The 24,253-nt window shown below is 44.3% G+C and overlaps 1 protein-coding gene and 1 long non-coding RNA gene across 4 annotated transcripts in view; one reads left to right on the top strand and one right to left on the bottom strand.

The window, feature by feature from the left end:
• BICRAL (BICRA like chromatin remodeling complex associated protein) overlaps positions 1-16,270 on the bottom strand; it is a 58,398-nt gene extending 42,128 nt beyond the window's left edge. The window contains exon 1 of one of the 3 annotated variants that reach the window (XM_077282356.1): positions 15,981-16,270. The gene's annotated coding sequence lies outside the window, so the exon portion shown is untranslated. The other 2 variants (XM_077282357.1, XM_077282355.1) reach the window with 2 other exon arrangements.
• The window catches only part of LOC143804350 (uncharacterized), a 57,731-nt gene continuing 48,262 nt past the window's right edge, over positions 14,785-24,253 (top strand). The window contains exon 1 of the long non-coding RNA XR_013221013.1: positions 14,785-14,913. This is a non-coding gene — a long non-coding RNA (uncharacterized LOC143804350). The remainder of the gene's footprint in view (positions 14,914-24,253) is intronic.

Raw genomic sequence — 24,253 nt, 5'->3', positions numbered from 1 at the left:
AATCAATTCCAGAATTGAATCCGTAGCCCTGCACGTCCACACTGATAATGCAATAGCCACTAATCCCTCCCTCCTGTCCACAGCGGCAGCTCGCAGCTGTGTGATCCTATGTGCTGCAAGCGACCACAGCAGATCGGAGTGAGGGACGATAGCAGGTGCGTAACGATCTTGGTCGTACCTGTCTCCACTACGACCTGGCCCGCCAATGCCTGCAAATACTTCAGCTGGATGTGCGTCTTTGGATGCACATTCAGCTAAATTGTATTGCAACGCGCACACTCACCGGGTCCGTGCGTCGCAATGCACGCTGCCGGTAAAACAGAAGCCAGCAGCTGACGTCACCGTGCATATGACCGGGGGCACATAGGCAGTGACATCATGCGCTCTTGTCGCCTGAACGCTGAATTCAGCTGCCGGCTTCAAAAGAGGATGCAGCAAGGCAAGGGACCGCTGGGAAGATGAGTATATTGGTTTGTTAAAAAAAAAAAATCAGCAAGTAGACGGTACCCATAGCCATATTGCTGCAAGTATGATTATGAGCTGTTCATTATACTACTGCATATATGACTATGGGCTGTGCACTATTATTACATTACATTAAAGATTATTATTATACATGTATGATTGGGCTGTGCATTATATTACATGTATTACCATGGGCGGAGCATTATATTACATGTATACACTAGGCTATGCATTATACTACATGGAAGACCATGGGCTGTGCATTATACTACACGGATAACCATGGGCTGTGCATTATACTACACAGATAACCATGGGCTGTGCATTATACTACACAGATAACCATGGGCTGTGCATTATACTACACATATAACCATGGGCTGTGCATTATACTACACAGATGACCATGGGCTGTGCATTATACTACACAGATAACCATGGGCTGTGCATTATACTACACGGATAACCATAGGCTGTGCATTATACTACACAGATAACCATGGGCTGTGCATTATACTACACAGATAACCATGGGCTGTGCATTATACTACACATATAACCATGGGCTGTGCATTATACTACACAGACAACCATGGGCTGTGCATTATACTACACATATAACCATGGGCTGTGCATTATACTACACAGATGACCATGGGATGTGCATTATACTACACAGATAACCATGGGCTGTGCATTATACTACACATATAACCATGGGCTGTGCATTATACTACACAGACAACCATGGGCTGTGCATTATACTACACATATAACCATGGGCTGTGCATTATACTACACAGATGACCATGGGATGTGCATTATACTACACATATAACCATGGGCTGTGCACTATACTACACAGATGACCATGGGCTGTGCATTATATTACACGGAAGACTATGGGGCACTATTGAGGATGGAGGACTATTGAGGGGAGGCATTATACTATAGTGAGGAGTGCATTTTACTTCTGCTGTAGGGCCCCATGACTTCTATGTCCTACCATGGTAAGTATAATGCACAGCCCATGGTCATCCATGTAGTATAATGCACAGCCCATGGTCATCCGTGTTTTTCTATACATTAAAGAACAGAGGCAGAATGAGGGACATGTACCAAGATGGTTGATATATATATATATATATATATATATATATATCTCAGGATGGGCTCAAAGATAAAGGACATATATCAGGATGACGGACATATACAGTGGGAGAAATAAGTATTTGATCCCTTGCTGATTTTGTAAGTTTTCCCACTGACGAAGACATGAACAGTATATAATTTTAAGGGTAGGTTAATTTTAACATTAAGAGATAGAATATCAAAAATAAAATCCAGAAAATCACATGTATAAATTATATAAATTTATTTGCATTTTGCAGTAAGAAATAAGTACCGTATATACTCGAACCATTGTCCCCGGCGGTCAGCGGGGGAGCGGCGGCTGTCACATCATACTCACCTGTTCCCGGCACGGTCCCTGCTTCTCAGATTGTCACTGATGCCAGCAGCTTGTTCCTGTGTTCAGCGGTCACGTGGTACCGCTCATTAAAGTAATGAATATGGACGCGACACCACTCCCATATGGGGTGGAGCGCATATTCATTACTTTAATGAGCGGTAACATGTGACCGCTGATCACAGGAACAAGCTGCCGCCACCAGAGACAATCGCATCGGAGAAGCTACCAGTGACCGTGCCGGGAGGGTATGACGGGGGAGGGTTAGCCATGCGATATTCACCTGTCCCAGTTGCACCGCCGGGCTCCCTCTTCCGCATCCTCTGGCTGTGATGTTCTGGTCAGAGGGCGCGATGACACGGTAAGTGCGCGGCCTCTGCCTGAACAGTCACTGCACAGACCCGGAAGACACAGCGGCGTGCAGCGGTGGAATGGGGATAGGTGAATATCGCAAGTGCCAGGGGCCTGAGCGACGAGAGGTGAATATGTCATTTTTTATCGCAGCAGTAGCATATGGGGCATAATATTCTATGGATCATCTTATGGGGCCATCATTAACCTTTCATGCAGCATTATATGGGGCATATTTTAATATGGAGCATCTTATGGGGCCCATCATGACCTTCATGGAGCATTATATGGGGCGTATTTTGTATGGAGCATCTTATGGAGCCCATCATGAACTGTATGGAGCATTATATGGGGCTCCTGATTTAATAAGGATATTCAAAAACACTTAACCTACTGATGTCTCAATCAATTTTACTTTTATTGGTATCTATTTTTATTTTTGAAATTTACCAGTAGCTGCTGCATTTCCCACCCTAGGCTTATACTCGAGTCAATAAGTTTTCTAAGTTTTTTGTGGCAAAATTAGGGGTCTCGGCTTATACTCGAGTATATACGGTATTTGATCTCCTACCAACCATTAAGAGTTCTGGCTCCTACAGACCAGTTAGATGTTCCTAATCAACTCAACTCGTTACCTGCATTAAAGACAGCTGTCTTGGTCTCTTTCACACTTCCGTCATTTAGCTCCCGTTGAAATCCGTCAATTTTTGAGAAAACAGGATCCTGCAATTTCTGCAGGATCCTGGTTTTTCCCATAGACTTTTATTAGCGACGGATGGCCATCCGTTTCATCCGTCGTGCACTGGATCCGTCGAAAAATATCTCTCTCCCCCGACGGAAGTGTGAAAGAAGCCTTACAGAGTCACCTTTATAAAAGACTTCTGTCCACAGACTCAGTTAATCAGTCAGACTCTAACCTCCACAACATGGGCAAGACCAAAGGGACATATACCAAGACGGTTGATATATATATCAGGATGGGCCCAGAGATAAAAGACATATCAGGATGACGGGCATATACTGAATATCAGGATGGCGGGGGACTCGGTGGAGTAGCTGGATGAGAGCACACGAGCACCGACATCCATTTGTGAGCTCACTCCATGGGCTCTTGCAGTGTCAGTGATACTACTCATTCATTCCACTCGTTTATTGAGGAAAAAGAAAACAGCAATTCTGACGATGAATTTTATTCTTCACTTTGTTCACTAAGCGGTAGAAAAATGTTAAAAGCGTTTTACAAAGGTGGACTTTATTTGTATACATGTATAGGGCTTTTTATCATACATATGAAATAAGTGAATTTTATTTAATAAAAACAATGTATATACTGTGTATATATATATATTTGAAGGAATGTGGGTGGAGGGGGGAGGATTTTATTATTCTGATGTCTACTGGGATATAACGTTTATTCTATTGTGCATTTTTTCCAATGTAATTGGATCATCCATAGAAACCCTAGTTACAGGGAAAATCAGCCCAAGTCACTGGCAGGGCTGATGTTGCCATACACAAGTTAAAGGGAACCTGTCACCAGCAGAAATGTTATTAGCCTGCAAATATGGGGTTAATGTGCAGGTCAACAGCGTTACTAACCTGCCCGGCGCCTGAAAGTAGCCAAACATTTTGGGTAAAAAATTTACTTTTATTCTCCCTGGCAGCACTCAGTTTCAGTCACATGAGAGTGACGCCTGTTCAGCTCTAACCGCGCACCCGGCCCTGACTGACAGCCAGCCCGCCCAAATGCAGAGTAAGTGACAGTCAGGTCCGGGGTAGCAGTTACAGACACCGCTCTGTATTCTCAGAGTGGTATTCTCAGTGATGACTGAACCAGCTCCGGCGCTGCCCCATAACTGATACCGGAATGCTGCCGGGGTGAATAAAGTTAATTTTAATCTCGCAGTTTTCGGCTAAGCGCAGGCACTGGGCAGGTTGATAACGCTATTAACCTGCAGATGAATAACATAACTTCAGGTTAATAGCTTTTCTGCTGGCAACAGGTTCCGTTTAATCATGTGATCACTGAATCCAATAGGAGCATTGGCATTGCTGATACTTCGATTTTGTATGTAGGGCTCAGTGAGCACTATGTCGCTGGCAAAAAGAAAATACAAAAGTGGTGATAAACAGTCTCTATCTTCTCTGCTGCGTCTCCGGCTTTGTCTTGACAGGCATAGATTGCAGGAGGACATGCGTTAACCACGCGGCACAAAATTTACAATGGCATTTTAAATTTACAATTAGTAGTCCATAACTAAGTGCCTTGAATTGGCAATCCAACTGTGCTGGATCTGTGGTGGAGACTGGCTGCAACAGATAAAAGGGAATCTGTCACCTCATTTTTCGCATATAATCTTTAGTCACCACCATTAGGGGCTTATCTACAGCATTCTGTAATGCTGTAGATAAGCCCCCCCCCCGATGTAACCTGAAAGATAAGAAAAACGAGTTAGATTATACTCACCTAGGGGCGGTCTGCTACGGTGTGGTCCAATGGGCGTCGCAGGTCTGGCGCCTCCCATCTTCATGCGATGACGTCCTCTTCCTTGCTTTTGTCGCGGCTCCTGCGCAGGCGTAATTCTCTGCCCTGTTGAAGGCAGATCAAAGTACTGCAGTGCGCAGGTGCCGGGAAAGCTCAGAGAGGCCCAGCGCCTGTGCACTGCAGTACTTTACTCTGGGCTCAACAGGGCAAAACAGTACGCCTGCGCAGGAGCCGCGACACGAAGGAGGATGACGACATCGTAAGAAGATGGGAGGCGCCTGACCTGCGAAGCCCATCGGACCCAGACCGCCCCTGGGTGAGTATAATCTAGCTTATTTTTCTTATCTTTCAGGTTACATCAGGGGCTTATTGACAGCATTACAGAATGCTGTAGATAAGCCTCTAATGGCGGTGGCCGCAGTTTATATGCGAAAAATGAAGTGACAGATTCCCTTTAACCACTTGAACTTTCTGTAGATCGGTAGAAGTCCAGGTCCTGAGACATACAGCTCCCCGACCGAGACCGGGCACAAACCAGAGTCTGGATTCAATAGAAAAAAGGAGATTTTTACTTTTCCCTGATATTTTATGCACTGGCTGCCCATACATTCTAGGATCCAACGCAAACTGCTTGTTCTCACCCACAGTGCGAGACTCCCCTACATCTCCTCCCTCATTTCTGTCTATCGGCCTACCTGCTCGTTATGCTCTGCAAACGACTTTCGACTAACCTCTGCACTAATCTGTACCTCCCACTCCCGGCTCCAAGACTTCTCCTGCGTTGCGCCAATCCCCTGGAATGCTCTACCCCAAGAAATTAGGACTATCCACAACTTACACAGCTTTAGACACTCCCTTAAAACACACCTGTTCAAAGCAGCCTATCACCTTCACTAATCAAAGTCATTTTATGTGTAAGGGTACTGTCACACAGTGGCACTTTTGTCGCTACGACGGTACGATCCGTGACGTTCCAGCGATATCCATACGATATCGCTGTGTCTGACACGCAGCAGCGATCAGGGACCCTGCTGAGAATCGTACGTCGTAGCAGATCGTTTGGAACTTTCTTTCGTCGCTGGATCTCCCGCTGTCATCGCTGGATCGTTATGTGTGACAGCGATCCAGCGATGCGTTAGCTTGTAACCAGGGTAAACATCGGGTTACTAAGCGCAGGGCCGCTGTGATCTGCTTTCACTTTACGGCGGCACTCAGTCAGAGCGGGAAGCAGACTGCGAGGGACCTGGCGGACAATGGAATGTGAGTATGTAGTGTTTGTTTTTTTTTACTTTTACGCTGGTAACCAGGGTAAACATCGGGTTACTAAGCGCGGCCCTGCGCTTAGTAACCCGATGTTTACCCTGGTTACCCGGTGCCTTCGGCATCGTTGGTCGCTGGAGAGCGGTCTGTGTGACAGCTCCCCAGCGACCACACAACGACTTTCCAACGATCACGGCCAGGTCGTATCGCTGGTCGTGATCGTTGGAAAGTTGCAGGGTGTGACAGTACCCTTAGTGTGTGTAGCCCATTCACTATCTGAGAATAACCCTCCGGCAAACTCCACCGCACCCAAGAGCACCACAAATACTGGCTGGTGACCAGCTCATGAAGCCTTTATCTATCCCCCCACTTCCTCAAGATGGCTGGACCATCACTGTAAATACACACCTGTACTTTGTATCTCCCCCACCTCAATGTAGATTGTAAGCTCTCACGAGCAGGGTCGTCTTATTTTGCTTTAATTATTGTATTGTTAACGTTATTTATGACTGTTGTGTATGAAACTGTTAAACTGTAAAGCGCTGTGGAATATGTTGACTCTATATAAAGATTATTATTTTAAGATCATGAAGCTTTGTAGACTATGTTTTTTACCGATTCTGTACTCCGATCCATGTGAATGCTCAGTCTACTTCGGGGGGATCTCAGGATTCGGACCCCCACTGATCTGCAAGCAATTCAAGTGACTACTAAATAAGAACAGTCAGGACGTTGAGATACACGTTAATTTATACAATACTTCCATTTACATAAAATCGACTTTTCCCCCTCCCATACTAGCTTCTTCTGGTGAAGATAGGTTCACACCCTCTTGGATTTTGCTGCCATCTCTGCGCGAGGTGTAAATAGTGTTTCTAGGAGAACTTTTTCTTCTTTTCCAAATTACAAGCGTACACGCTAGACGTACGGAGACATGTTGCTTTACGTTTCAATTTATCTCCGATTCAGAAAAATGAAATACATATAAAAAAGTATACGTCTATAACTAGTAGGTCAACAGCTTTTCTCTGCATCTAAAATAAAACGCAATCTCTCTCTCTCTCTCTCTATATATATATACACAGTATATACAGTGCCTTGCGAAAGTATTCGGCCCACTTGAACTTTTCAACCTTTTCCCACATATCATGCTTCAAACATAAAGATACCACATGTAAATTTTTGGTGAAGAAACAACAACAAGTGGAACACAATTGTAAAGTTGAATGAAATTTATTGGTTATTTTAAATTTTTGTGGAAATTCAAAAACTGAAAAGTGGGGCGTGCAATATTATCCGTTCAACTTCATAATTGTGTTCCACTTGTTGTTGATTCTTCACCAAAAATGTACATTTGGTATCTTTATGTTTGAAGCATAATATGTGGGAAAAGGCTGAAAAGTTCAAGGGGGCCGAATACTTTCGCGAGGCACTGTGTATAAAGTTGAGCGCTAGTGTGTCGAGCCCCGCCCACTCCGCATAGCATGCACAGGCCACATATAGCTCCGTCGTATCTAAAATGGAGTTGCTCCTGTGAGGTAAGACGCCAAGAGAAAGGGAGGAGCCTCATGGATAGAGATGTCAGTGAGAGAAGTGAGGTGCTGCTGCAGTATGAGGCTGTGTATAGAGAAGAGTGAGGCTGTGTGTCCACATTAAGGATTGGTGTGCGGATTTTTCCGCACCGTTTTTGAAAAATCCGCAGGTAAAACGCACTGCGTTTTACCTGCAGATTTACTGTGGAATTCCTGCGGTTATACACCTGCGGATTCCTATAAAGAAACAGGTGTAAAATGCTGCGGAATCTGCACAAAGAATTGACATGCTGCAGAAAATACAACGCAGAATTTCCAAGCGGTATTTTCCGCACCATGGGCACAGCGGATTTGGTTTTCCATAGGTTTACATGGTACTGTTAGGGTAAGTGCACACGTTGCGGATTCTGCTGCGGATTTTTCCGCAGCGGATTTGGAAAATCCGCAGTGCAAAACCACTGCGGTTTTCACTGCGGATTTTATCGCGGTTTCTTCTGCGGATTCCTTTGCAGGTTTTCAACTGCACTTTCCTATTGGTGCATGTTGAAAACCGCTGCGGAAAAGAATTAACAAAAAGAGCAGCATGTGCACAGCGCTTTTTTTTTCCCATAGGTTTACATGGTACTGTAAACTTTGGGAAAAGTGGATCCGCAGCGTGTGCACATACCCTAAACCTGATGGAAAACTACTGTGAATCCGCAGCGGCCAATCCGCAACGTGTGCACGTTGAGGAGCTGCACGTGGAGGCTGTGTGTGTAAGGCCACATTTACATGTTCAGTATTTGGTCAGTATTTTAAAGGGAACCTGTCACCTCCAAAATCGAAGTTGAGCTAAGCCCACCAGCATCAGGGGCTTATCTAGATAAGCTCCCGATGTATCCTGAAAGATGAGAAAAAGGTTAGATTATACTCACCCAGGGGCGTTCCGGTCCGATGGGTGTCTCGGTCCGGTACTGCAGTGCGCAGGTGCCGGGAAAGGTCAGAGAGGCCCAGCGCCTGCGCACTGCAGTACTTTACAAAGTACGCCTGCGCCAGACCCGCAGCGTGAAGACAAGAAGAGGACGTCATCGTAAGAAGATGGGAGGCGCAGGTCCCGGACCGCGACGCCCATAGGATTGGACCGCCCGCCCAGGTGAGTATAATCTAACCTCTTTTTCTCATCTTTCAGGATACATCGGAGGCTTATCTACAGCATTCCAGAATGCTGTAGATAAGCCTCTAATGCCGGAGGGCTTAGCTCACCTTCGATTTTGGGAGTGACAGGTTCCCTTTAACTCAGTATTTATGAGCCAAAACCACGAGTGGGAGAAAAATACAGAAGTGGTGACGTGTTTCTAATATACTTTTCCTAGTTATAGCTTACAAATACTGAAGTAAAAATACTGACCAAATAACGTGTGAAGAGGTCTAATACAGGAGGAGATGACACACAGGTATATACTATATACAGGAGATGACATACAGCTATATACAGGAGGAGATGACATACAGGCATATACTATATACAGGAGATGACACAGGTATATACTATATACAGGAGGAGATGGCACACAGGTATAGATTATATGCAGGAGATGACATACAAGTATATACTATATACAGGAGATGACACACAGGTATATACTATATACAGGAGATGGCATACACTATATACAGAAGACACACGTATATTCTATATACAGGAGATGACATATAGGTATATACTATATACAGGGGAGATGACATACAGGTATATACTATATACAAGGGAGATGACATACAGGTATATACTATATACAGGAGATGGCATACAGGTATATACAGGAGGAGATAACATACAGGTGTATACTATATACAGGAGATGGCATACAGGTATATACTATATATAGCAGGAGATGAAATAATGGTATATACTATATACAGGAGGAGACGACATACAGGTATATACTATATACAGGAGGAGATGGCATACAGGCATATACTATATACAGGAGATGACACACAGGTATATACTATATACAGGAGATGGCATACACTATATACAGGAGGAGATGGCATACAGGCATATACTATATACAGGAGATGACATACAGGTATATACTATATACAGGAGGAGATGACATACAGGTATATACTATATACAGGGGAGATGACATACAGGTGTATACTATATACAGGAGATAACATACAGGTATATACTATATACAGGAGATAACATACAGGTGTATACTATATACAGGAGATAACATACAGGTATATACTATATACAGGAGGAGATAACATACAGGTATATATTATATCTAGCAGGAGATGAAATAATGGTATCTACTATACACAGGAGACGACATACAGGTATATACTATATACAGGAGATGACATACAGGTATATACTATATACAGGGGAGATGACATACAGGTATATACTATATACAAGGGAGATGACATACAGGTATATACTATATACAAGGGAGATGACATACAGGTATATACTATATACAGGAGATGGCATACAGGTATATACAGGAGGAGATAACATACAGGTATATACTATATACAGGAGGAGATGACATACAGGTATATACTATATACAGGGGAGATGACATACAGGTATATACTATATACAAGGGAGATGACATACAGGTATATACTATATACAGGAGATGGCATACAGGTATATAAAGGAGGAGATAACATACAGGTATATACTATATACAGGAGGAGATGGCATACAGGTATATACTATATATAGCAGGAGATGAAATAATGGTATATACTATATACAGGAGGAGACGACATACAGGTATATACTATATACAGGAGGAGATGGCATACAGGCATATACTATATACAGGAGATGATACACAGGTATATACTATATACAGGAGGAGATGACATACAGGTATATACTATATACAGGGGAGATGACATACAGGTGTATACTATATACAGGAGATAACATACAGGTATATACTATATACAGGAGGAGATAACATACAGGTATATATTATATCTAGCAGGAGATGAAATAATGGTATCTACTATACACAGGAGGAGACGACATACAGGTATATACTATATACAGGAGATGACATACAGGTATATACTATATACAAGGGAGATCACATACAGGTATATACTATATACAGGAGATGGCATACAGGTATATAAAGGAGGAGATGGCATACAGGCATATACTATATACAGGAGGAGATGGCATACAGGCATATACTATATACAGGAGGGGATGGCATACAGGCATATACTATATACAGGAGATGATACACAGGTATATACTATATACAGGAGGAGATGACATACAGGTATATACTATATACAGGGGAGATGACATACAGGTGTATACTATATACAGGAGATAACATACAGGTATATACTATATACAGGAGGAGATAACATACAGGTATATATTATATCTAGCAGGAGATGAAATAATGGTATCTACTATACACAGGAGGAGACGACATACAGGTATATACTATATACAGGAGATGACATACAGGTATATACTATATACAGGAGGAGATAACATACAGGTGTATACTATATACAGGAGATAACATACAGGTATATACTATATACAGGAGATAACATACAGGTATATACTATATCTAGCAGATGAAATAATGGTATCTACTATACACAGGAGGAGACATACAGGTATATACTATATACAGGAGATGACATACAGGTATGTACTATATACAGGAGGAGACAACATACAGGTATCTATATATATAATTGTCTAAGGGGTACTTCCGTCTTTCTGTCGGCAACTTCCATCACGGATATTCATTCGCTGATTGGTCTCGCTAGCTGCCTGTCATGGCTGCTGCGACTAATCAGCGACGGGCACAGTCCGATTAGTCCCTCCCTACTCCCCTGCAGTCAGTGCCCGCTCCATACTCCCCGCAGTCACGGCTCACACAGGGTTAATGCCAGCGGTAACGGACCGCGTTATGCCACGGGTAACTCACTCCGTTACCGCTGCTATTAACCCTGTGTGACCAACATCTAATGTTAAAAATAATAATAGAAAAAATAACAAATCATTATATACTCACCTTCCGCCACCTTTCTGACGCTCCGGTGACCGGTCCATGCAAGCGGCAGGTTCCGGTGCTAAGGTTGGTGTGCGACAAGGACCTGCCATGACGTCACGGTCATGTGACCGAGACGTTATCACAGGCCCTGCGCGAGAAGGACCTGCCATGACGTTACGTTCATGTGACCGCGATGTCATCGCAGGCCCTGCGCGAGACGGACCTGCCGTGACGTCACGGTCATGTGACCGCGACGTCATCACACCCTCGGACCGGAAGCTGCCGCCTGAACCGAACACAGGCGACAGAACTACAAGGGGCCCCTCGGAAGGTAAGTATATGTTTATTTTTAACCTGTGACATACGTGGCTGGGCAATATACTACGTCGCTGTGCAATATACTACGTGGCTCTGTGCTGTATACTACGTCACTGGCCAATATACTACGTCACTGGGCAATATACTACGTGGCTGGGCAATATACTACGTGGGCTGTGCAATATACTAAGTGGCTCTGTGCTGTATACTACGTCGCTGTGCAATATACTACGTGGCTCTGTGCTGTATACTACGTGGCTGGGCAATATACTACGTGGCTCTGTGCTGTATACTACGTGGCTCTGTGCTGTATACTACGTGGCTGTGCAATATACTATGTGGCTGTGCAATATACTATGTGGCTGTGCAATATACTACGTAACTGGGCAATATACTACGTGGACATGCATATTCTAGAATACCCGATGCGTTAGAATCGGGCCACCATCGAGTATACAATATATACAGGAAGAGATGACATACAGGCATATACTATATACAGGAGATGACACACAGGCATATACTATATACAGGAGATGACACAGGTATATACTATATACAGGAGGAGATGGCACACAGGTATATACTATATGCAAGAGATGACATACAAGTATAAACTATATACAGGAGGAGATGACATACAGGCATATACTATATACAGGAGATGACACAGGTATATACTATATACAGGAGATGGAATACACTATATACAGGAGAAGACACACGTATATTCTATATACAGGAGGAGATGACATATAGGTATATACTATATACAGGATATGACATACAGGTATATACTATATACAGGAGATGACATACAGGTATATACTATATACAGGAGAAGACACACGTATATTCTATATACAGGAGATGACATATAGGTATATACTATATACAGGAGATGACACACAGGCATATACTATATACAGGAGATGACACAGGTATATACTATATACAGGAGGAGATGGCACACAGGTATATACTATATGCAGGAGATGACATACAAGTATATACTATATACAGGAGGAGATGACATACAGGCATATACTATATACAGGAGATGACACAGGTATATACTATATACAGGAGATGGTATACACTATATACAGGAGAAGACACACGTATATTCTATATACAGGAGATGACATATAGGTATATACTATATACAGGAGATGACATATAGGTATATACTATATATAGCAGGAGATGAAATAATGGTATCTACTATATACAGGAGGAGACGACATACAGGTATATACTATATACAGGAGATGACATACAGGTATATACTATATACAGGAGAAGACACGTATATTCTATATACAGGAGGAGATGACATATAGGTATATACTATATACAGGAGATGACATACAGGTATATACTATATATATAGCAGGAGATGAAATAATGGTATCTACTATATACAGGAGGAGACGACATACAGGTGTATACTATATACAGGAGATGACATACAGGTATATACTATATATAGCAGGAGATGAAATAATGGTATCTACTATATACAGGAGACGACATACAGGTATATACAGGAGATGACATACAGGTATATACTATATACAGGAGAAGATGACACACAGGTATATACTATATACAGGGGAGATGACATACAGGTATATACTATGGGGAAAATGAGAGGTGTGAGGTGAAAATGAAGGTGTGAGGGGGGAAATGAGATGTGAGGTGCTATAACTAATGTGCAAAATGAGAGGAGGGGAAAATAGTGATCAGAAAATGAGAGGTGTGATGGGAAAATTGAGAAGTGAGGTGCTATAACTAATCACAGTTAGTTACTATGCTAGGGCAACGCCAGGCTCTTCAGCTAGTATGACATAAACCTGACAAAACGTAATTAACTTTATTTTTAGCCGTCTTGCCCATAGTAGTCTACGGGTATGGAGGCGCAGACACGATTCATTTTGCAAAATGTTTGGTATCAATGTGAACTGTGCCTAAGGTGTCCCGTTAACCTGCCACAGAAACTCAAAATACAGATGTGAATGATAGCTTTAATATAGACTGCATCACTGAGGATACTGTTCCCTGGTGTCAGCCATTTTAGTCAATTTTTACCACAGGGTTTAGGGACATTACAGCATTATCTAGACACGTCGGTGACTTGAATCCATCGTTTTATATAGCTCTACCAGTCACCCCTCTAAAAAACTGCCTTCCTCACAGGGTCAGATGGCTGATAACAGAGGACAAAAGAGCATAGTAAATGGAAATTAATACGATTTTAGGTTTTATTAAAATACACACTTGCATATAATACAACTCGGATGTCTCTCATGTAACAGCAGTAGCTGTCACTGCTAGTGCAGAAGCCTCGGTTATAAAATGGAGGCTTGTGCTGAACTGCGCCATCCTGACTGGCCGTTCGCCAGCACCCGGCGCCATCTTGCAGACTCCTTACAAACAACATCATAATCTGACAGAAAATGTCTCGTTAAGTAAACGTCAACAATACATCACTCAATCACACTCGACAGGGAGGACATTTTAATAAAGACAAGCATACACATTCTAAATTAACGGAAATACAACGAAATGGGAAAAAAAAACACCAACCCGTCAGGGATTCCCGCCACCGCGCCTTACAACGACGAAGAGGAGGACGAAGAGAACGACAACAACCCACCACCGCCGCCGACATCGACTGCCGGCCTCGGCCATCACCCCATGAAGACACCGCTTCTTTCCCCAAATAATAGAGCAGCCATAACACAAAACGATTAATAATCCCGCCAGGAGGCCAGCGAATTCCCGCAGCGCCATAACCACAGTAACGAACATCTTCCGTTCTATAAATGGCGGCCTCGTCCATTTTCATCGTCACTTTCTGAGGTAAAAATATCATTAAAAATGAAGACAAAGAAGAGGCGAAGTAGAAAAAATGCTGTATAAAACGTCTCCGGACGGATAGGCCAGATAAGAAGCCGGGGAGTCGATTTTGACCTAGGAACTGGCGCTCCTGAGGTAAAATGCGGGAGAAAAAAAAAAAACTATAAAAAGCGGGCAGGCGACGACTCCCATCTCCACAGAGCAGACACCTCGAAATAAATCGTCGTGGGCAGCGAGCGATGCAAAGAGGAAAAGATGGGAGGGGATTGCTAAAGATTATTTTTCTTTTTTTCTATTTTTTCCCCCCTGATGATGATGATGGTGGTGGTGATCCAGGGCGGGGAGGGTGAGGGGAGGTGATGATGGTGGGAGTTAAAGACAGAGAGAGAGGGAGAGAAAAACTAATTTTAAACCAGTTGAAATCAATGAGTCATTGAAAGAAGACTTTTCCTTTCCTCCCTTCTTCTTCTTCAATTTGCATTGGGGAAAAAATATATATATATACAATCTACTCCTCCTTTTGTCGCACCGTCACCTTTCTTGGCTCCTTTTTTTTTTTTTACCACCTCTAGCGGATAAAAAAACCCCTTCTTCTTCTTCTTCATCATCATCCCCTCCCTACGATCCTCGTCGTTATCCCTCCACCCCCTTAAATCGCACCCGAAGCGATATAAAACGTATAATAATACCAGTATATTTCATTCCGGCAGCGTCGGCCGCGCACGAGAAAGCAAAAAAAAACGACCACGAACGTCGACGTTAGCCGTGAAACGAAAGGAGCTTACGATCGAAAAGGAAACCCTAGATTTCGCCGTCGTCGATTAATATTTTATTATTCCTCTCCCACCACCACCTCCCCACACTTCTTTTTTTTTCGTAGCCAAAAAAAGAAAAAGAGAAGTAAAAGAGGGGGGGAATACGGTACTAGCCAATAGCTCTCTAAGCTGAAACCTAATATGCTGGCCTTTTTTTGGCAACTGTTTTTTTTTTATTATTCTTATTTGCTTCTCTTTTTTTTTTTTTCCTTGTCTGAAGATAGAATTTTTTTTTTTTTTGTACCCCCCCCCCTGTCTCTTTTTCTTTCTTTTTTTCCTCCCCTCCTCGAAGGAAGGAAAGAAGGGAGGAAGGAGGTTGTGTGTTTTTTTTTTTTTTTCCTTGAAATTTTTATCACAAAATTATAATACACTCAAAGGGAAACTCACCGTCATGAAAAAGCAGTGCCTTGTCAACGGGGTTTCTTCGCCATCACATCAGGGGCTGGCAGTGTAGAAAGAGAGAGAGAGAGCAACATGAACCTCGCTCAGCCACAAGGAGCAGACGAGGAGAGAGAGAGAGCGCTGCTCGCAGAGAGGGGGGACATACACTCGCACGCACTCACGGAAAAAAAATTGCGTTTTTTTTTTTTGTGTGTATTACTATTATTTACATATTTTACGTATTTAAATTTATAACTTTTTTTTCCCCCTTTTAGAAGTTAAGTTCTCCAGATACGTTTATTTGCTATTTTTTTTTACTGGATTTTATTTTATCTTTTTATTTTTTATATTTTTTTATATTATTTTTTATATTTATATTTTTTTATTTTAATTTATTTATTTACTTTTTTTATTATTAGTAAAGTATTACAAGTGTTTACTGTTATATAGTATGTATGTAGTTTGTACTTTTTTTTTTTTTTTTTTTTTTTTAAGAATGCATTATTTTTTATTATTTTATTAAACCACTGCACGACCAGGTCTGCCCTCGCCTACTATATCCTCACCCATCCCTTGTAGATTATGAGCCCTCGCGGGCAGGGTCCTCTCTCCTCCTGTACCAGTCATGACTTGTATTGTTTAAGATTATTGTACTTGTTTTTATTACGTATACCCCTTTTCACATGTAAAGTGCCATGGAATAAATTACGCTATAATAATAATTATTATTATTTTGCATTGCTTATGTAGAGCCATCGTATTCATTATCATCGCTGTCCCGAGTGGGGGCTCACATTCTAAATTCTCTATCAGTATGTCTTTGGAATGTGGGAGGAAACCCACGCAAACAAGGGGAGAACATACAAATGTCCTTGGCGGGATTTGAACCCAGGAACTCAGCTCTGCAAAGAAACAGTGCTAACCACTGAGCCACCAGCAAAACTAGTGTTTGAGAGGGAAGCTGTCTTCTGCAAGACCGCCAAAAAAAAAAATGAACATAACGCACAGCCATGTTAACATGACTTTTAACAATACTTCAGAGTTCAATTTTTCAATGAATTTCTCTCTTTGACATGATGTAATATGTCAGAGGAGAGAGAAATGGTGTCCCCTAGCCCTCCAAGGTAGCGGTGATGCCATCTCCCAGCCCCCTCTCCTTCATGAAGCAAAATGGCAGGTGCATCTCAACAGGCATACAGAGCATGCGCCCTCCGAGATCTGCCTGCTTGCACCTGGCAACGTCAGGAACCAATTTCCTTGGATAAAGACATTTGATCACTGATGGACACTATCACTGTGATCAAAATCCCAAAATATTTACAAAACAGGACAGCACTTTGGCTGTGCCTCCCTCTTCTGCCCTTGTATTTGTTCTGGGAGTTAAGAGAGAATCACTTCGCTAAAGGCGATCGCAAGATCACACTTGCGAGTGCAATGCGAGAAACTCGCATCAATACCCGGCACTCGGAACCGGAGCGTTCAGCTGCATGTATTTCTATGCAGCCGCACGCTCCGGTCCCAAGTGCCAGCGGCAGTGCCCGGTATTGATGCGAGAGACTCGCATTGCACTCGCAAGTGTGACCCCGGCCATAGTGTTGTCCTGTCAGTGAAGAAATAAATCTAATTTCTATATCAATTCCAATAAATCCTTTCCTAATCACCCCCTTGATCATCCCCCCCCCCCCCCCAGTCAAATTAAAAAAATTTATTTTATCATTTTATTTTTCTCTCTTTCATTCTTCATTGTTAGGGGTTTTTCAAAACTAAAAAAAAATAAATAACAGTGTTAGATTATGTTTGATTCTACTACTGTTAGATTAAGTTTAGTTGTTTTTTTTTTTAGTTAGGCAGGCATAAAATAAAGTAATTGGCTGCAGAACGTTTACCGCAGAGCAAGCGTACACCCTGCTTTGCTTCGGGAGTGGTACAGAATCTACTTCTGAAGCAGAAGTTTTCAGCCAGTGACTGACTTTTCCTCCATGGGATCCCACAGCCTGAGCGTAGAGGAGGCAGTTGTCTCTGCTGAAACGTCAGATGCAGCGCCAAGTTCCCTAGGCCCCCTATCACTGAGGTATTCCACCAATTCCTTTTCCCCACAAATTCCCCATTTTGTTAGCAGCCCCTGGTGTAAAAGTTGATGTAACTAATTTTACCCCCTTTGATTTTCTTTCCAAACAGAAGTCCTACAGTTGATTGGCCACCAAACAAATTTATATGCCCGACAATACATTTCTCGGAAACCCACTTTCATTCTCGTTCATAAATCCCCACACATGTCCGCCCCCTCCAATTTTTTTATGTATTTCCCTGAACGGGTTTCTTAAAAAGATCACTCTCTGCTACTGGGCAACAAAATCTACCCACAGACAGTACCCCTGTATTTGCAGCTGTCAAGTCCCGGGCCCGTTATGAAGCCCTGTTGACATTCCTTTTAGTGATAATTTCCAAGCTCCCCTAACTATGGTTGTCTTAACAAATTAAGACCCCTAATTTCTGTCCTTAACCCCTTTCTGTCATTAGACATACTATTCCGTCCATGTGGGGTGGGCCCTACTTCCCAAGGACGGAATAGTACATCATGCCCTTTAATGCGACACTGCTACTTCAGTCGCAGTGATCGCATTCAAATTCCGACGCCATCTTACCTGGAGGAAGATGGTGTCGGCATCCTAGGGCCTGTCGCCCCCCCCCCCCCCCCCTGTTTCAGCCAATTAATTTGGCTGAAACAGTGAGGTCCCAGCCTAGGATCGAGTACCGATGTACTCGATCCTAGGCCAGTGCCTGGCAACGCCAGGCATGGGCCCAAACCCCCCCAGGATTGGCGCGATCGACGATCACATCGATCGCGCCAATTGCAGGGCACAGCGGCGGTGTTACCACTCTGTGCCCTGCCTGTACCTGCGCGCTCTGCAGCCCCGTGTCCCCTGCCATGGCTCCGGATCCTTCCACTCTGATTGGCACGATCGATGTGATCCTCGATCGCGCCAATCGCAGGGCACAGCGGCGGTGTTACCGCTCTGTGCCCTGCCTGTACCTGCGCGCTCTGCTGCCCCGTGTCCCCTGCCATGGCTCCGGATCCTTCCACTCTGGCGCGATCGATGTGATCGTCGATCGTGCCAATCACAGGGCACAGCAGCGGTGTGACCGCGCTGTGCCCTGATGGTGACCTGCCGGTCACCTGCTGGTGACCTGCCTATGATCGGAGCTGTGAGCTCCGATCATAGGCTAGTGCCTAGCAACACCGGCGTCGCCAGGGCCTTTTCTGATTGGTGGGATCGATGTGATCATCGATCCCACCAATCACAGGTCACAACAGCGGTGTGACCGCTCTGTGACCTGTTTCACCTGCCCCTGACCTGTGTAACTGCTCTGAAGGAATCCTCACACTTGGTGAGGATTCCTTCAGAGCGGTCACACTGCGAGATCCCCTCCTGTGCTGAGACTTGTGCCACAGTAGCCTGTGACACCACAATTCTTGCTAAAGAAAAAAGAAGAGAGAAGAAAGAAGAGAGACTACAAACCGTAAGCGTTGATACCCCGATCCTGGCCCGATCTCTCTTCATCCCCCCTTGCCCCATTCCCCCATCCCCCCACCTTGCGCCGTATCAGTGCCCAAATTTAGCAGCCGCCGAGCGTTGATTGGTGACGCAGTTCACCTATCAACACTCGTGCTCGCTTTTTTTTCACCCCCTTAGCGCCGCCGAGCGTTGATTGGTGACGCAGTTCACCTATCAACACTCGTGCTCACTTTTTTTTTCCCCATCCCCGTGCGCTCCCCCAGCCGCTGCGTCTAATCCGTGCCTTTTCTTTTTTCCCCATCCCCTTGCGCTCCCCCAGCCGCCACGTCTAATCTGTGCCTTCCCTTTTCTTTTTTTTTTTCCCCATCCCCGTGCGCTCCCCCAGCCGCTGTGTCTAATCCGTGCCTTTTCTTTTTTTTTTCCCCCATCCCCTTGCGCTCCTCCAGCCGCCGCGTCTAATCTGTGCCTTCCCTTTTCTTTTTTTTTCCCCATCCCCGTGCGCTCCCCCAGCCGCTGCGTCTAATCCGTGCCTTTTTTTTTCCCCCCCATCCCCTTGCGCTCCCCCAGCCGCCGCGTCTAATCTGTGCCTTCCCTTTTCTTTTTTTTCCCCATCCCCGTGTTATCCCCCAGCCGCTGCGTCTAATCCGTGCCTTTTCTTTTCCCCCATCCCCGTGCGCTCCCCCAGCCGCCGCATCTAATCTGTGCCTTCCCTTTTCTTTTTTTTTTCACATCCCCGTTCGCACACCCAGCAGCCGCCGAACTCTGATAAGTGACACGGTTCACTTATCAGAGCTCTCGTGCCTGCCGTTTTTTTCACATCCCCGTTCGCACACCCAGCAGGCGCCGAAATTTGATAAGTGACTCGGTTCACTTAGAGCTAGGGCCTGCTGTTTTAGACTTTTCCTTTCACAGGTATTTTTTTCTCCCCATTTGCTTTCTTTTTCCTTTAGCTTTTTTTTTTCAGAATAGTTTGCACCAAACACTATCCCCCCCACACGTACACATAGTTACCAATAAAGTACACAAAAGCACCATACTCACAAAAAAAATGTCCCGTTCGTCCCAACAGCGCTATTCAGCGGAGGAGGCATATTCTTTCCTTGCCTCCGACACTGATAGCGAGGGAAGGATCCCACTTTTCTTTATTTTTCTGATTCTTCCTCTTCCCCCGCCTCATCTTCCTCCTCCGGCCCTGCGGAACCACCACGCAGACGCAGCAGGACAGAAGCAGTGCCCATCATTCATGAAGATGAGGCAGGGCCCACTCCTGAAGATGCACCAACGCGCCCCTCTTCGGACCCCGTATGGACCTCGCCCGCTGAAAATTACGAGCCACTGATTCCTGATTTTGTGGCAGAATCAGGAATCAGGTTTGACACCACCGGCCTCACAGAAATAGACTTTTTCAAAGTCTTTTTCTCTGAAGATTTTGTTAACCTCATGGTGGAGCAAACTAATTTGTACGCTCGTCAATTTTTGGAGCAAAGCACAGGTTCATCATATTCTAACTGGTCTCCTGTAGACGCAGTTGAAATGATGCAGTTTTGGGGCCTGATGCTTCATATGGGGCTCCTGAAGAAGCCAGAAATTCAGCAATATTGGAGTGTTGATATTTTATACAACACTCCAGTGTTCCGAATGGTCATGGTCCGAACGCGTTTTGAGGCCATCCATAAGTTCCTGCATTATTCCGATAATGCACAGTGTCCCGCACGAGATGACCCCAACTTTCACCGTCTGTTCAAAGTTCGGCCGGTCATCGAACACTTCAACAAAAAGTTTGGTGAAGTGTACGTGCCCAAAAGGGACATCTGCGTGGATGAGTCCTTGGTTCATTTTAAGGGGCGGCTCAGATTCCGTCAATACCTGCCCAGCAAGAGGGCCAGGTACGGAATCAAACTCTACAAGCTGTGTGAGAGTACCTCAGGGTACACCTACAGCTTTAGAGTCTACGAAGGGAAGGACACCAGGATTGAACCGCCTGAGTGTCCCCCTGTCATGGGAGTGAGTGGGAAAATTGTGTGGGATTTGGTGCACCCACTGCTGGATAAAGGTTATCACCTCTACACTGATAACTTTTATTCCAGCATCCCACTCTACAAATCCCTCTCTGCGCGAGGTACCGCAGCCTGCGGTACTGTCCGCAAAAATCAGAGAGGCCTCCCAAAGACGCTACTTGGGCAGATGCTCAGAAAAGGTGAGAGCAGAGCCCAATGTAGCGACCACCTGCTGGTGGTCAAGTACAAGGACAAGAGGGATGTCCTTCTCTTGACCAGCATACACGGTGATGGCAGTGCCCTCAGCACTGTACGGGGTACCTCTACACAGGTCAGCAAACCTGACTGTACTGGGGTACAACAAAAACATGGGGGGCGTTGATCTGTCTGATCAACTCCTCCAACCGTACAGTGCTTTGAGAAAGGCCAAGGTGTGATACAAAAAGCTGTCCGTGTACATCGTACAAATGGCAATGCTCAACGCTTTCCTGCTGTCGCGATGTGCACGCCACACCGATACGTCGTACCTTTAGTTCCAGGAGGTAGTGGTTAAAGGGAACCTGTCACCTGAATTTGGCGGGACCAGTTTTGGGTCATATGGGCGTGGTTTTCGGGTGTTTGATTCACCCGTTCCTTACCCGCTGGCTGCATGCTGGCCGCAATATTGGATTGAAGTTCATTCTCTGTCCTCCGGAGTACACGCCAGCGCAAGGCAATATTGACTTGCGCTGGCGTGTACTCCGGAGGACAGAGAATGAACTTCAATCCAATATTGCAGTCAGCATGCAGCCAGCGGGTAAGGAAAGGGTGAATCAAACACCCGAAAACCACGCCCATATGACCCAAAACTGGTCCCGCCAAATTCAAGTGACAGGTTCCCTTTAAGGCCCTGATATTTGGCACGAGGGAAGGAGCGGCCCCAGTACTTCCGGAACTGAAGGTACTCGTATCGTACCAGGTTATCATTTCCCAGGGGAGTTCCCGCAAACTGGAAAAAGAGGTAAGTTGCAAAAAAGGTGCTGAGTGTGTTACAAAAGGGGAATACGCAAGGACACCATTTATCAATGCGACACCTGCCCCGAAAAACCTGGCCTGTGTATGAAGGATCGCTTCAAATTGTACCACACCTCCATGCACTACTAATTTACTTTACAGGAAACCGTAGATTCGTTCCAAAAAGGGGGCACATCTATGTAAGTTCATTGGGGGTCTAGTTTACAAAATGTCACTTGTGGTTTTTTTTTTTTACTGTTTGGGCACATCAGGGGCTCTGCAAACGGAACATGACGCCTGCAGACCATTCCATCAAAGTCTGCTTTCCAAAACGTCACCACATCCCTTCCGAGCCCCGACTTGTGCCCAAACATTATTTTTTCCCACATGTGGGGTATCAGCATTCTCAGGGCAAATTGGACAACAACTTTTGGGGTCCAATTTCTCCTGTTACACTTGGGAAAATTAAAAATTGGGGACTAAATGATAATTTTTGTAGGAAAAAATAGGATATTTTATTTTCACGCCCGGGCGTTATAAATTTAAGTGAAACACTTGGGGGTTCAAAATTCTCACCACACACATAGATAAGTTCCCAATTAGGTCTAGTTTCCAAAATGGGGTCACTTGTGAGGGATTTCTACTGTTCAGGCACATCAGGGGCTCTGCAAACGGAACATGATGCCCGCGTACCATTCCATCAAAGTCTGATTTTCAAAACGTCACTACTTCCCTTCCGAGCCCCGAAGTGTACCCAAACAGTAGTTTTCTCCCACATGTGGGGTATCAGCGTACTCAGGACAAATTGGACAACAACTTTTGGGGTCCAATTTCTCTTGTTACCCTTGAGAAAATAAAAAATCGGGGACTAAACGATCATGTTTGTGGAAAAAATCAGATTTTTTTTTTTCACGTCCGGGCGTTATAAACTTTTGTGAAGCACTTGGGGGATAAAAGTGCTCACGACACATCTAGATAAGTTCCTTAGGGGGTCTAGTTTCCAAAATGGGGTCACTTGTCGGGGGTTTCCACTGTTTAGGCACATCAGGGGCTCGCCAAACGCGACATGGCGTCCGATCTCAATTCCAGCCAATTTTAGATTGAAAATGTCAAATGGTGCTCCTTTCCTTCTGAGCCCTGCCATGCGCCGAAACAGTGGTTTACCCCCACATATGGGGTATCGGCGTACTCAGGACAAATTGGACAACAACTTTTGGGGTCTAATTTCTCTTGTTACCCTTGAGAAAATAAAAAATTGGGGACTAAACGATCATGTTTGTGGAAAAAAATCTGATTTTTTTTTTCACGCCCGGGCGTTATAAACTTTTGTGAAGCACTTGGGGGATAAAGATGCTCACGACACATCTAGATAAGTTCCTTAGGGGGTCTAGTTTCCAAAATGGGGTCACTTGGGGGTTTCCACTGTTTAGGCACATCAGGGGCTCACCAAATGCGACATAACGTCCGATCTCAATTCCAACCAATTTTAGCTTGAAAATGTCAAACGACGCTCCTTTCCTTCTGAGCCCTGAGATGTGCCCAAAAAGTGGTTCCCCCTCACATGTGGGGTATCAGCATACTCAGGACAAATTGAACAATAACTTTTGAGGTCCATTTTCTCTTTTTACCCTTGGGAAATTAAAAAAATTATTGCTGAAAGATCATTTTTGTGACTAAAAAGTAAAATGATAATTTTTTCCTTCCATGTTGCTTCTGCTGCTGTGAAAAACCTGAAGGGTTACATAGTTACATAGTTATTAAGGTTGAAGGA

The sequence above is a fragment of the Ranitomeya variabilis genome, chromosome 2 (genome assembly GCF_051348905.1).
Source record: "Ranitomeya variabilis isolate aRanVar5 chromosome 2, aRanVar5.hap1, whole genome shotgun sequence".
Lineage (NCBI taxonomy): Eukaryota > Metazoa > Chordata > Amphibia > Anura > Dendrobatidae > Ranitomeya > Ranitomeya variabilis.
Note: the sequence above shows the minus strand (reverse complement) of the source record. Positions and strands in the feature narration are given on the sequence as shown.